The sequence below is a fragment of the Oryctolagus cuniculus genome, chromosome 3 (genome assembly GCF_964237555.1).
Source record: "Oryctolagus cuniculus chromosome 3, mOryCun1.1, whole genome shotgun sequence".
Lineage (NCBI taxonomy): Eukaryota > Metazoa > Chordata > Mammalia > Lagomorpha > Leporidae > Oryctolagus > Oryctolagus cuniculus.
The window spans coordinates 16,570,325-16,582,703 of record NC_091434.1 but is presented as its reverse complement, the minus strand read 5'-3'; positions in this window follow the sequence as shown (position 1 = coordinate 16,582,703).

Below are 12,379 nucleotides of genomic sequence, written 5' to 3'. Positions count from 1 at the left end.
TCATATTTATATATATTTATGTGTTATAAATGTCTACATATGCCCTTGGTGTTCAAACAGTTTCCCATCCCCTGAAAAGTTAAATTGTCTACAGTGAAAATGTATCTGTTATAATAAATTGATAAAGATTGCTTTTAGGATATATGTGAATATCTCTTTTTTAATCACTGGAAGACAAAATGGAGTAATATAATGCAAAAGGCAAAATAGTTTAAAACCTAGAGTTCTTGGTCTATGTCCAGTTTTTTCTGGCACTTTGGACAAATCACTCAGTATAAAATAGAGTACATTAGTTAGCAAGGGTTGTTATAGGAAAGTACTACAGACTGGTGGCTTACACAACAGATGCTTATTTTATGTAAGTTCTTGGGTCTAGGAGTCCATCATGTCAGCAGGCTTAGTTTCTGCTGAGGTCTCTGGCCTTCTTGTTGATGGACACCTTCCCTCAGTGTCCTCACATAGTTGTCCCTAGTCTGTACATGGTGTGTGTTCAATCTCTTCTTATAAGAATATCAGGGACCGGCGCTGTGGTGTAGTGCGTAAAGCCACCACCTGCAGCGCCAGCATCCCATATGGGCACTGGTTTGAGTCCTGGCTGCTCCATTTTCTATCCAGCTCTCTGCAGTATCCTGGGAAAGCAGTAGAAGATGGTCCAAGTCCTTAGGCCTCTGCACCCATGTGGGAGACCCAGAGGAGGCTCCTGGCTCCTGGCTCCTGGCTTCAGATCAGCACAGCTCCAGCCATTGCGGCCAACTGGGGAGTGAATCCACAAGTGGATGGAAGGCCTCTCTCTCTCTCTCTCTCTCTGCTTTTCCTCTCTGTGTGTAACTCTGACTTTCAAGTAAATAAATAAATCTATTAAAAAAAAAAAAACAGTATCAGATTGGTTTAGGACCCAATCTAAAGGTCTTGTTTTAACTTAATCACCCCTTTGAAAACATGACCTCCAAACATAGTTTTGTTCTGGGGCAGTGGTAGTTAGGACTTCAACATAAAGATTTTGGGGTGGCCACAATGCTGTTCACAATGGGCATGATGATATTCACTTCCCTGTCTCCTAGCATCACCGAGAGGATGTACACCTGCAGTTCTGTAAAGGTTTAAGCTATCTAATTATAAAAATCCAAGTATTAGGAGCTGAGACTATTACACTTCATTGAGAAGTGACTATATGTTTCACCTGTGATGAGAAGACTTCATAAGCAACACTTTGCTTCTCCTTGCAGCTACCCAAGGAGAAGGTAGGCTATAGACCTGAGAGGGAACACCTAGCTAACTGGTATCCCCAAGCAATTGCTCCACCTTTCCCCCCTCTTCATCTGCACAGATTTCCTGCAGGGTCATTCTCTTGACCCAGATATCAAGACTAAGCAGAGTTTGCCCTTACCCCAGTCCTAAGACTTTTGACAGTGTTTTGGCTACACCATTGATTCAGCTTGGATTGTAGAGGAGACCCCACTGTCTCAAAAATTTGAATCTGTTATTAGCAAACAGTCAAGCAGCAAGGCAGGGGGTAGTGCCAAAACAACTCACTGAGTGATATAACGCAGATCAGCTCTGAGGTTTCACTCGCACCACCCACAGGTCACCTTTTCCCCTACCAGGAGTTGCCGGGGTCAGTTAAGGAAGGCTGGGGGAAAGAACAGAATCAACGCGTTGGTTCTCAGATGAAACTCTAACCCATTAACAACCTCTCTCCTAAGCAAGGGCTCATGGGCCAGTGAAGACTAGATTTCCCTGACTTGCAATAACAGGTGTGTACTTCCACTGTGGAAATCTCATCACCCTTTCTTGCTTACTCCAAGGGGGGTGGGGAGGGGAGAGAGAGAGAGAGAGAGAGAGAGAGACTATATAGTCTTGGCAGCCCAAGCATGCATGCATGCCCTGGGGGTGGCAGACAAGAAATAGTTTGAGAACAGGATAAAAATGAATATAGAGCTGGTAAAATCATCTATTTGGTAGTGACCCAGCTCATAGATGGTTTGAAAGCAAGGCATTCATTCATTCCTGGTCTCATTAAGAGGCTCATTAATTTCATTAACAAACTTTACTGTGCTCCTTCATTCTTCCAGGGCCCTAAACACTAGGGAAACCAACATGAATGAATTAGTCCTTCGTCCCAAGAGCCTTGCAGTCTAGAAAGACAGATGCTCAAACATCACAACAGGTGCAATTCTTCCAGCTGAGCTCACCATCCACATACACTCCCTGCCTGGTATTTAAGGCAGATCCTGTACTCTCTCCCCTTAAGCACAGAGAGCCGAGAGTTCTTCACCCTCTTCTTGCCTGAGACCTGCCCTGAACCATTCCTGATTTTTCTCCCCGCCCACCTCACATCTCAGTCTGTCTCTGGGCTCTTCCTCTCCTCACAGGCTGAAGGTGTGAAGTGGTCTTTCTGGTTACAGCATCCTGCCTTGGGCTCTGTTATGGGCTGAACCATGCCCCCCATGCCACCAAATTCATATGTTGAAGATCCAACCGAGTACCTTAGAATGTAACTTCATGAGGAAATAAGGGTTTTTTTTTTTTTTTTTAAGTATTAATTGCTACTTAATTTTTCCAGAGCTGTGTTTCTTTGGACTTTAAAGACTAAGCTCCTTACATGGCCTTTTTTTTTTATTCATTTTATTTTATTCATTTGAAAGGATGAGTTACAGAGAAAAAGGGAGAGACACGAGAGAGAGAGCTCCTACATCTGCTGGTTTACTCTTAAATGGCCCCAAGAGTCAGGCCAAAGCCAGGAGCCATGAACTCCATCTGAGTCTCCCACATGAGTGGCAGAAGTCCAGGTCCTTGGGCCACCTTCCACTGCTTTCCCAGGCACGTTAGCACAGAGCTGGATCAGAAGTAGAGCAGCTGGGACTTGAACTGGTGCTCATATGTGATGCCAGCATCACAGGCAGTGGCTTAACCTGCTGTGTCTCAAAACCCACCACCCAGGGCCCTTCTGGCATGGCCATTGTTGCTTCTTTTTTTTTGTCATTTGGAAGCTGTGATCCGAAAGGAAAATAAAGTTTTTTTAAAGGAGTGATTAAGTTAAAATAAGCTTGTCAGGCCTGGACTTTAATCCAACCTGACTGGCATCCTTATAAGAAGAGACAGCAGAGATGCCCCCACCCAGAGAAAAGGCCATGCAAGGACACAGGGAGAGAGCAGCCATCTGCAAGCCAGCGAGAGAGGCCTCAGGAGACATCAACCCTGTCAACATCCTGATCTTGGGCTTCCAGCTTCCAGCACTGTGAGAAAGTAATTTTTTTGTTGTTGTTTAAGCTACTCTATCTATGGTTCTGGCAGCCTGAGCAGATGCATGCAGGCCCTAACTCAATCCTTGTGTCTGGTTAAAGCAGCCGTAAGCCAATAAACACTCTGAGCCCTGTTAGCGAACTGACCTGCGCAGTCACCCTATGGCTTGGACCTGCAAGAGCTATTATTCTAATGTGATGCGAGGGGTGATAGGATGAGAAAGGGTGCAAAATAAAATGACGAGAGCCGTGAGTGCTCAGCTCTGGCTGGGATGGGCTCTGGAGGGGAACAGAAGTGTGTCAGAGGCAGGGAAAGGTCAGGGCGAGCCTGGCAAATGAACAAGACTCACGGCCAAGAGAACAGCATGTGTGAAGGCTCTAAGACTTGCAACAGTTTGTTGTGATCAGCTTTCAAGCATTCCTGGCTGCAAGGCAACAAGGGAGCAGCGAGGGAGAAGATCTTGCCTGACATGAAAGAGTGTGATCATAACACAGGGCACTGCAGAAAAGGAAGAGTTTTGGGAGGGTTGCAAACCTCCAATTTACAGTGGACTTCCAGTGTAACCTATCGGGTTCTAGAAGGGCAGCCATGGAGGAGGTAGATTTGAAGTGACACATGTCTGCACGGAGGCTCCCAGAAAGGCAGCCAATCCTGGTCTCAGGTGTCAGCCCAGAGGGCACAAAAGTATTCAGACTGCCTCAAAGTTCTTGCTTTCTCACCTAGTACATCTAAAGGTCATCTTCCCTTGAACTGTGGTCTTTGTTGAGCTCTGTATCTTATTTTTAAAAAGGTTTATTTGTTTTGTTTTGTTTTATTTTAAAAGCAGAATGACAATGACACACGCATACAAAGATTTCTTTCATCCACTGCTTCACTCCCCAAATGCCTACAGCAGCCAGGAATCAAGAACTCCATCCAGAATTCTCATGTAAGGGCAAAAACCCAAGTACATTTTTTATAATATTTATTTATTTATTTATTCATTTGAAAGGCAGAGTTACAGAAGCAGAAGGAGAGAGAGAGAGAGAGAGAGAGAGTCTTCCTCCCATGGGTTCACTCCCCAAATGGCCACAACAGCCAGAGTTGGGCTGATCTGAAGCCAGGAGCCAGGAGTCAGAAGCTTTTTCCAGGTCTCTCTTGTGAGTGCAGGGGCCCAAGCACTTGGGCCATCTTCTCCTGCTTTCCCAGGCCATAGCAGAGAGCTGGATCAGAAGTGGAGCAGCTGGGTCTTGAACCGGCACCCATATAGGATGCCGTACTACAGGTGGCGGCTTTACCTGCTATGCCACAGAGCTGGCCTCAAACCCGAGTCTTTGTACCATCATCTTCTTCCTCCCAGGATGTGCATCAGCAGGAAGGTGGGTTGGAAGTGGAGGTAGGACTTGAATCCAGGCATTCCAATATAGGATGCAGTCATCCCAAACAGCTTAACCAGCCGCACTGCGATGTCTGCCCCAGCTCTGTATCTTCATTCTGGATTCTTCCTTTGGGTTCTTCTAATCTGTACTGACTCATTTGTGGACATATTACTTTGGTTTTCTCTGGGACAGTTCTGGATGTATGTGTCACACCACAAGCACAGTTTAGAGACCCTCTGAGCGTTTTTCTTACACTTCATCTGACCCTGTTTTTGCAGATTGGACAGAGCACGGCGGCATTGAAGGAAGTCCCATCCATAGACAGAAACAATACTCCAGGGGAGACAAGGAGGACAAGTGTGGTGGAAGAGAGGCTGGCGGAACATGTGAGAGACAGAAGATGAGAGGGCAGAAGGGATAGGAGCTGTGACTGATTGACTGTGAGGGGTGAGTGACAGGAGAGACCCATAAGGAGGTCCAGCTCTGATTGGATGGGAGCAGAGCACACCCTGCTCTCTGGAGTGCCGCCCAGACAGAGGAAGTACTGCTCTCCCACACTCCTTTCTGAGACTCCCGAAGTGGCAGCGTTAGGTAGGAAGTCAGCTATGAGCTTATGTGCGTGTGACATAAAGGCCTAAAGAGAAGACATCTATGTCCAGCATATGCTGCATCTCAAGGTCATCCCAATGGTGCTTCAGGGGCAGCCCGGTATTCACATCCTGCCCTGCCCTGCCCCCTTCTACCTGATAACCTGCCAGGTGGAGGTCCCCACCCCTTCTGCCTGACATTCTTCCACAATCTCCCAGGTGCAGCCCGGTATCTGCATTTCAAATACCCTGCTCCGGATCCCAATTCTCTAGGGGGTCCTGCCCCCCCTTCCTCCTGTCTGATAATATTTGCATCCATAAAGTCCTTTGTTTCAGACCTTCAAGAGAGAAGTTTTTCTATTTACATCCAAAAAGCCCTTTGTTCCAAGAGGAGCAGAGGTGGGGAAGCAAGACCCATCTCCTTAAAAACCCCAGCCTCAACCGGACTGTGCGCTCAGCCCTCTGCCTCTGCTGAGTCGCCCGCCTGCCTGGCCAGGTGTAATCTCTCCACTCAACATGTAACCTCGCTCCTCCCCTCACCCCCCACCCTCCTCCCCAGTCCGAGCTACTGGGCACCCTCTCAGGCTCTGTCTGGAGAGGTGCACATCCATCCTTACGGATGTCCCTTCCCTAATAAACCTTGCTATTTTACCTCCCACTACTCTCTGTCTCACGCCTGAATTCTTTCTTGCGCAAAGACAAGAACCCTGCAATTTCTCCGGTAACAGCAGCAACAGCCGGAGCTGGGCCAATCTGAGCCAGGAGCCAGGAGATTCTCCTGGGTCTCCCACGTGGGTGCAGGGACCCAAGTACTCGGGCCAACTTCTACTGCCTTCCCAGGCCATAGCAGAAAGCTGGATCAGAAGAGGAGCAGTTGGGACTAGAACCAGTGCCCATATGGGATGTCAGTGTGGCAGGCAGAGGCTTAGTTCAGTATGCCACAGCCCTGGCCCCTCCCAAGTAGTCTTGAAATTTCCTTATGTATTCCTATTTTTTTTTTTAAGATTTTTATTTATTTATTTGAAAGGCAGAGGCAGAGACGTACACACACACACACACACAGAGAGAGAGAGAGAGAGAGAGAGAGAGAGAGAGAGATCTTCCATCCACTGGTTCACTCCCCAAATGACCGCAAAGGCCGGAGCTGAGCTGATCCAAAGCCAGGAGCCAGGAGCTTCTTCCAGGTCTCCCATTTGGGTGCAGGGGTCCAAGCACTTGGGCCATCTTCTACTGCTTTACTAGGCCATAGCAGAGAGCTGGCTCATAAGTGGGGCAGCCAGGACTCAACCGGTGCTGGCGCTACAGGTGGTGGCTTAACCCACTATGCCACAGCGCTGGCCCCTTACTTTTATTAAAAGGAAAAAATTGGGGGCAGCCAGCTGACACATACCCTGGGAGGCAGCAGGTGACAGCTCAGGTCCCTGCCAACCACATGAGAGACCCACACAGAATTCCTGGCTCCCAGATTGAGAATGCCCAGCCCTGGCTGTTGTGAATGTTTGGATAGTGAACCAGCAGATGGAAAATCTCTCCCTCTCTCTTCCTTTCAAATAAATTGAAAATAAATAAATGAAAAAAATTTAAAAGGGAACATTAGCATGTCATTATAATTTTTAACTATTAGTAAATATCAGAAATTATCAGATATTGTTAGATCTAGTGACTGATAGGTCACATACCAACATAAGCCCACCATAGTGACAGAATAGCTTTATGATACACCTGTGGATAGCTTTCTTTCATTTAGACCTTTTTGAAAATCTCACTCTACTTTACCCTGACTCCCCTCCCTTCCATTTGGAACTTTAGGACATGAGCCAATATCTCACTCATTCAACCCCTGTCACCCAGATAGCCCTTGAGGTCCCCATTTAATTATAATTCCTGTTTTCCAGCTTCTTTCTCTCACTAGATCAAGAGCTTTTCCAGGACAGGAACCATGTTTACTTTGTTTGTTATTAGAAACCCAACATCTGAAGTTGTGTCTGGTATTGTCCTGGAAATCCCTGTTTGGAGCTGAGACCTACCAGCCCCCTTCTCCCTCAGCTCTGCACCCTGGGAAGCTGCCCAGAGTGTCCACCAACAGGACCCTCTGCCCTCTAACTTTCAGGTGGATTTGGTTCAAGGGCAGAGCAGATTTTGTGAAGTTCATACCATTTTTGGATCCTTCGCTAAGAAAAAAAAATAAGATTCAAAAGTAAATATTTATTTTGAACAAGAAATTACAGAAGAAATTGCATTAAGAAATAAAAATCATATATTTTATTAATGAACTCCTTGATGTGCCTTTTTATTTTTTTTCTTGAATTTTTGTGTCTGTATTCTCAAGTGCCTCTTCATATGACAACAATTTTGTAATATAATTTACAAATAAAAGGACTAGACAATTCAGTTTTTCCTGTAGCATAATTCATTGTTTTACAAAAGTTCTTTTACCATATGACCTGTTACTAGAGATGCCCTTTTAATTACTACTATTTTTGTCAAATATGAAAAAAAAAATTGGGGTCAGTACTGTGACATAGCGGATAAAGCTGCCACTTGCAGTGCCAGCATCCCATATGGGCCCCAGTTTGAGTCCCAGCTGCTCCACTTCTGATCCAGCTCTCTGCTATGACCTTGGAAAGCTGTTGAAGATGGCCCAAGTGCTTGGGCCCCTGCACCCATGTGCAGACTCAGAAGAAGCTCTTGGCTCCTGGCTTCAGATTGGCGCAGCTCTCACCATTGCAGCCATTTGGGAAGTGACCCAGCAGATGAAAGACCTCTCTCTCTCTCTGCCTGTGCCTTTCAAATAATAAATAAATCAATCTTTAAAATAAAAGAGGGAAAAATACATTGCCAAAATGTTTTGTCTTGTTTTTCCCGTCTGAGCTGTAAGATTTGAAGAAATGCTACACAGATCAGCTTGGAATATTTTCAGCTCCACTCTCTTATGCATACTGCACACATGCTCGACAGGACATACACTTATCACACTTCGACTCCGGCCCTGCACCTGTGTCACGATCCTAGGTGAATCAACCAGAGGATGAGAGTAGCAATCCAGGAATTCCCTACACAGGTCAGGCAGTTCCATAGACGTGCCTGAATCCCACGCAATTCTCTCTAAACACAAGGTAAAGTGTATCCCCAACTCAACTTCCCCTCTACTGAATCCTCTAAGTTCCCATGGTCATTTCCAGTACAGAGGACAAGTTTGGTGAAGATCAAGTTGGGAATGAAGAGGTGGAAGTCTTAGTCAACTAGTTAAAATGCCTTCTGTTTGGAAATTTTACAAAACGATCTGACCATGCAAATGTTGCTAGGTTGTCCCCAGGGACTCGGGAGGGGCCCGTGTAAATGAAAGATGCTTAGCTTCATGGTTTCTGCCCAAGGGGAGCATTGGCAGGAGATGCGTGAGAAGCAGCATGAAATCGGGGTATCCATTGCTCTGACTTCCTCCCTGCAGGGTTATTCCTAGCAGGCTAACCCCTTAAATCAAAAGCCACAGCTCCTGAAGTGGCCCTCTCTGCAGAGAGGATTTTATGACCCGGTTCTAGAACTGCTCCCTCCTCTTGCCCCTTCAGACTTGGGGCTGGTGACAGTGCCGCACTGCGTTATTCCTTATGGTTTCCCCACATCTTGCGTAAGCTTTTGTATTTTGTTGTCGTTGTTTGTTTTTTAATAAACTCAATCTGATAAGGTCTATCTTTTATTTTTTATAATCTTCTTTTCAATTTATTTGTGAAGAAAGTGGGAGGGCTCCCACCTGCTGATTCACTCCTCCAAAGCACCCCAGTGGCTTGAACTGGGCCAGTCTGAAGCCAAGAACCAAGAATACAATCCAGGTCTCCAACACGGGTGGCAGCAATATAACTACTTTAGGGATCACCACCATCTCCCAGGGCCTGCATTAGCAGGGACCAGAGCCAGACGTCACACAGGTAACCCCTCCCCCCACCATATAGGACATGAGTGTCCTGACTGGTGTCTTAACTCCTAGGCCAAATACTTGCTCCTTGTCTTAACCTTTTAAATAATACGTTTACTAAATTCTCCTCAAATTATCTATTTTACTTATCTCATATGTTTTCTTTTAGGCCTCTGGTTGATACAGGTATATAGAAAGTCCTGAAATGTTACTGAGTGATTGAATGAAAAGTAGAAAGAGCACGGACTGTGGAGGTAAATCAGAGTCTAAACCAGCCTTGGAGGCTACAATGATGAGACATCAATCCATTTCCCACCATCGCCACCAGCCTCCTGGGACAACAAATCTGCATGGGAACATGGAACTGAGGCACAAGACATGATACTCTCCAGGGGGTCAAGAAGCCTCGGGCAGCTGCAAGTTGGGCACCTGTCTCAAAGGAAATACTGGAGCCATGACTGAGGATGCCTATGTTCTTGTGGGTTTATTTGTAGTTGAGGCAACTGCTATTCCTCCACTTTCCACCAACTTTCAAACTGACCTGTTACAATTTTATCTATGCAGATGCATTTTATGCAGTTGGAAACGAGCTTCTTGATTCCTCTCTGCATAAGAATTGTCAAGGTTATAGTCATCCACATTCATGATCTTGGGCTGCTCTTTAAGATAGATTTTCTTGAAGCTGTGAGAGATGTTTATAGTCTCTCAAGAGGGATTTTGGTTTTCTTTGGTCTTTATTCTTGGTATCAAAGGCAACAAAATGTTATACCAAAATACATTCCCAGGCTCAGAAATATGCAGTGGAACATAAGTCATCCCAAAATGAGATCCAGAAATTGATGCTTATGTCATCAAACCAGTGACTGTTGTTGCAAAAAATATGACAGTCTGATTTGAAGAAATGCTGATCTGCTATCAGAGGAGAGTTGCTATTTTCGCCCAAGCTGTTTATTTAGAGAGCCCCAGGATGGCAGCTTCAGACCTGTCTGTGAACCCTGCTGCCTGCATCTGTCACGTTTGATGTCCATTACTTATATTGGGGATTTCTTTCAGTGCTATCACAGTTACATTTCCTAACTCAGTTAACATGCAGTTAACCTTGATAGCAGCTGAGAAATATATTGGCTTTCTGGCCAATATGCTGAGGTTTGCAAAAAAAAAAAAAAAAAAAAAATGCTTCTTTGAAGGTTATGTACGGTGACCTCTGTTTATGGTTATATAAGTAGATTTTCCACATTCAATTATTTATTTGTTTAGTGTATCACACTCATTCTTTCTTATATTAATGGCACGTGTAATGAAAACTTGAGGTTATAAGTTTAATCAGGCTCGTAAAATGGCAAAAGGCTCTCTGGCCTGCCCAGAAACCAAACCTGCAGCCATGATATGATTAACACTGTATATGGACCACAGGTCTATGGATACCTCTTATTTTTATTCATTTTTAAAAGATTTATTTATTTATTTGAAAGGCAGAGGCAGTGAGAGAGAGAGAGAGAGAGAGAGAGATTTTCCATCTGCTGGTTCACTCTCCAAATGGCCACAACTGCCAAAGCTGGGCCAATCTGAAGCCAGGAGCCAGGAGTTTCTCCCATGTCTCCCACGTGGGTGCAGGGGCCCAAGTACTTGGGCCATCTTCTACTACTTTGCAAGGCCATAGAGAGCTGGATCAGGAGTGAAGCAGCTGGGTCTCGAACTGGCACCCATATGAGATGCTGGCACTGCAGGCGGCAGCTTTACCCATTACACCACAATGCTGGCCCCCATAATCCTTTATTCAAGCCCAGCGTTACGGGTTGAATTGTGGCCCAAGAAAGATATGTCAAAGTTCTAACCCCTAGTACTTCAGAATGTGTCCTTATTTGGAAATAAGGTAGTCAGCTCAAAATGAGGTCACTGGAGTTCTGGCCTACTGCAACGTGACTGGTATCCTTAAAAAGGTGGAAATGTGGATACACAGACAGCTACACACAGAGGGAAGATGACATAAAACAGAGAGAGGAGATGACTATGTATCTGCAGTGATGCTTTCTCCAGCTACGGGTGCAAAGGATTGTGGACAAACACCAGAAGCTAGAAGAGCAAGGGCTGCTCTCTTCCCTGGAGGCATTGGAGAGAGCATGACCCGGCCAACACCTTGATTTCAGACTGCTGGCCTGCAGAACTCAGGGACAACACATTTGTTTTGTTTTAAGCCACACAATTTTTGTTCGTTTGCTAGGGTAGCCCTGGAAAACTAATGAACCCAGAGTGAACAATTTAAAGCAAAGAATGATTTACACAAAAACATGCCATTATTTTTTATCACCTGTGTAATTTATTTTACTCAATGTGGTTTGAGGCAGTATCAATGAGTTCAGAGAACTGGGTGCTAAATTGCTTGTTGCATTAGTTTTTATGGAAATAATTTCCCTGTATAACTTTCTTTGAAATAAGTTGAAACATGACTTTGATGTGTAACATGGAGATCTGGATCTCCTTTTGGTTGGCTTCTCTATATACCTGACTTAAATTGTTGAGGTAATTACCTCATTTGTCTTTTCTGAAGACAAGAAGATAATTTCAAAATGTGAAGGAAACTTGTCCAGAGTCACATAACTGATAAATAATGAATTTCGTTGTGATAGGAACTAATTATAAGGATCAACTTATGTTAAGGGATTATTAGAGGATCAATAACCAAGGTCATGAAAGAGAAGAGGCTGTATGGAAAATAAGATCCAGTGACCAAAATATCTTTCATCCAACTTCTCATAGATTAGTATGTTTATGTATATATATGTATGTGTGTGTGTGTATTCTTAAAATAGTTAGATTCAAATCTAGTGATACCTACCAGGTATCCAACCTTGTGATAGGTACTTTCATAGCTAATAACTTTCAGTCCTCAATACCCACAAAAAATCCTTGACATTTATTAGCATTATAAAAGGTTCCTAATAACACAACACAAATTACACTGTACCGAAAATCAGAGACTTTAGAATGCCTGCCCTTTCCTCATTCACGTCTAGAGATGGATTTGATAAAATGTTGTGAATGTCCTTTACTTCTTTTGTACCGTTCTTTTCTCTGACTCAGTGATTCTCAAGCTTTGACGTCAAGAAGCTTCACTGTACAAAATTGTACATTGTGTACCATGCATATTATCTTTTGTAAGTCACTTAAGGGATTTTCAAAGATCTTGTAATTGCACTTAATGTTTGCCTGTATGCTAAATCCTGGTTAATGTGCAACTCCACAACAGTTGTCATGAATCACCTTAAAATTTTGCCTCAATT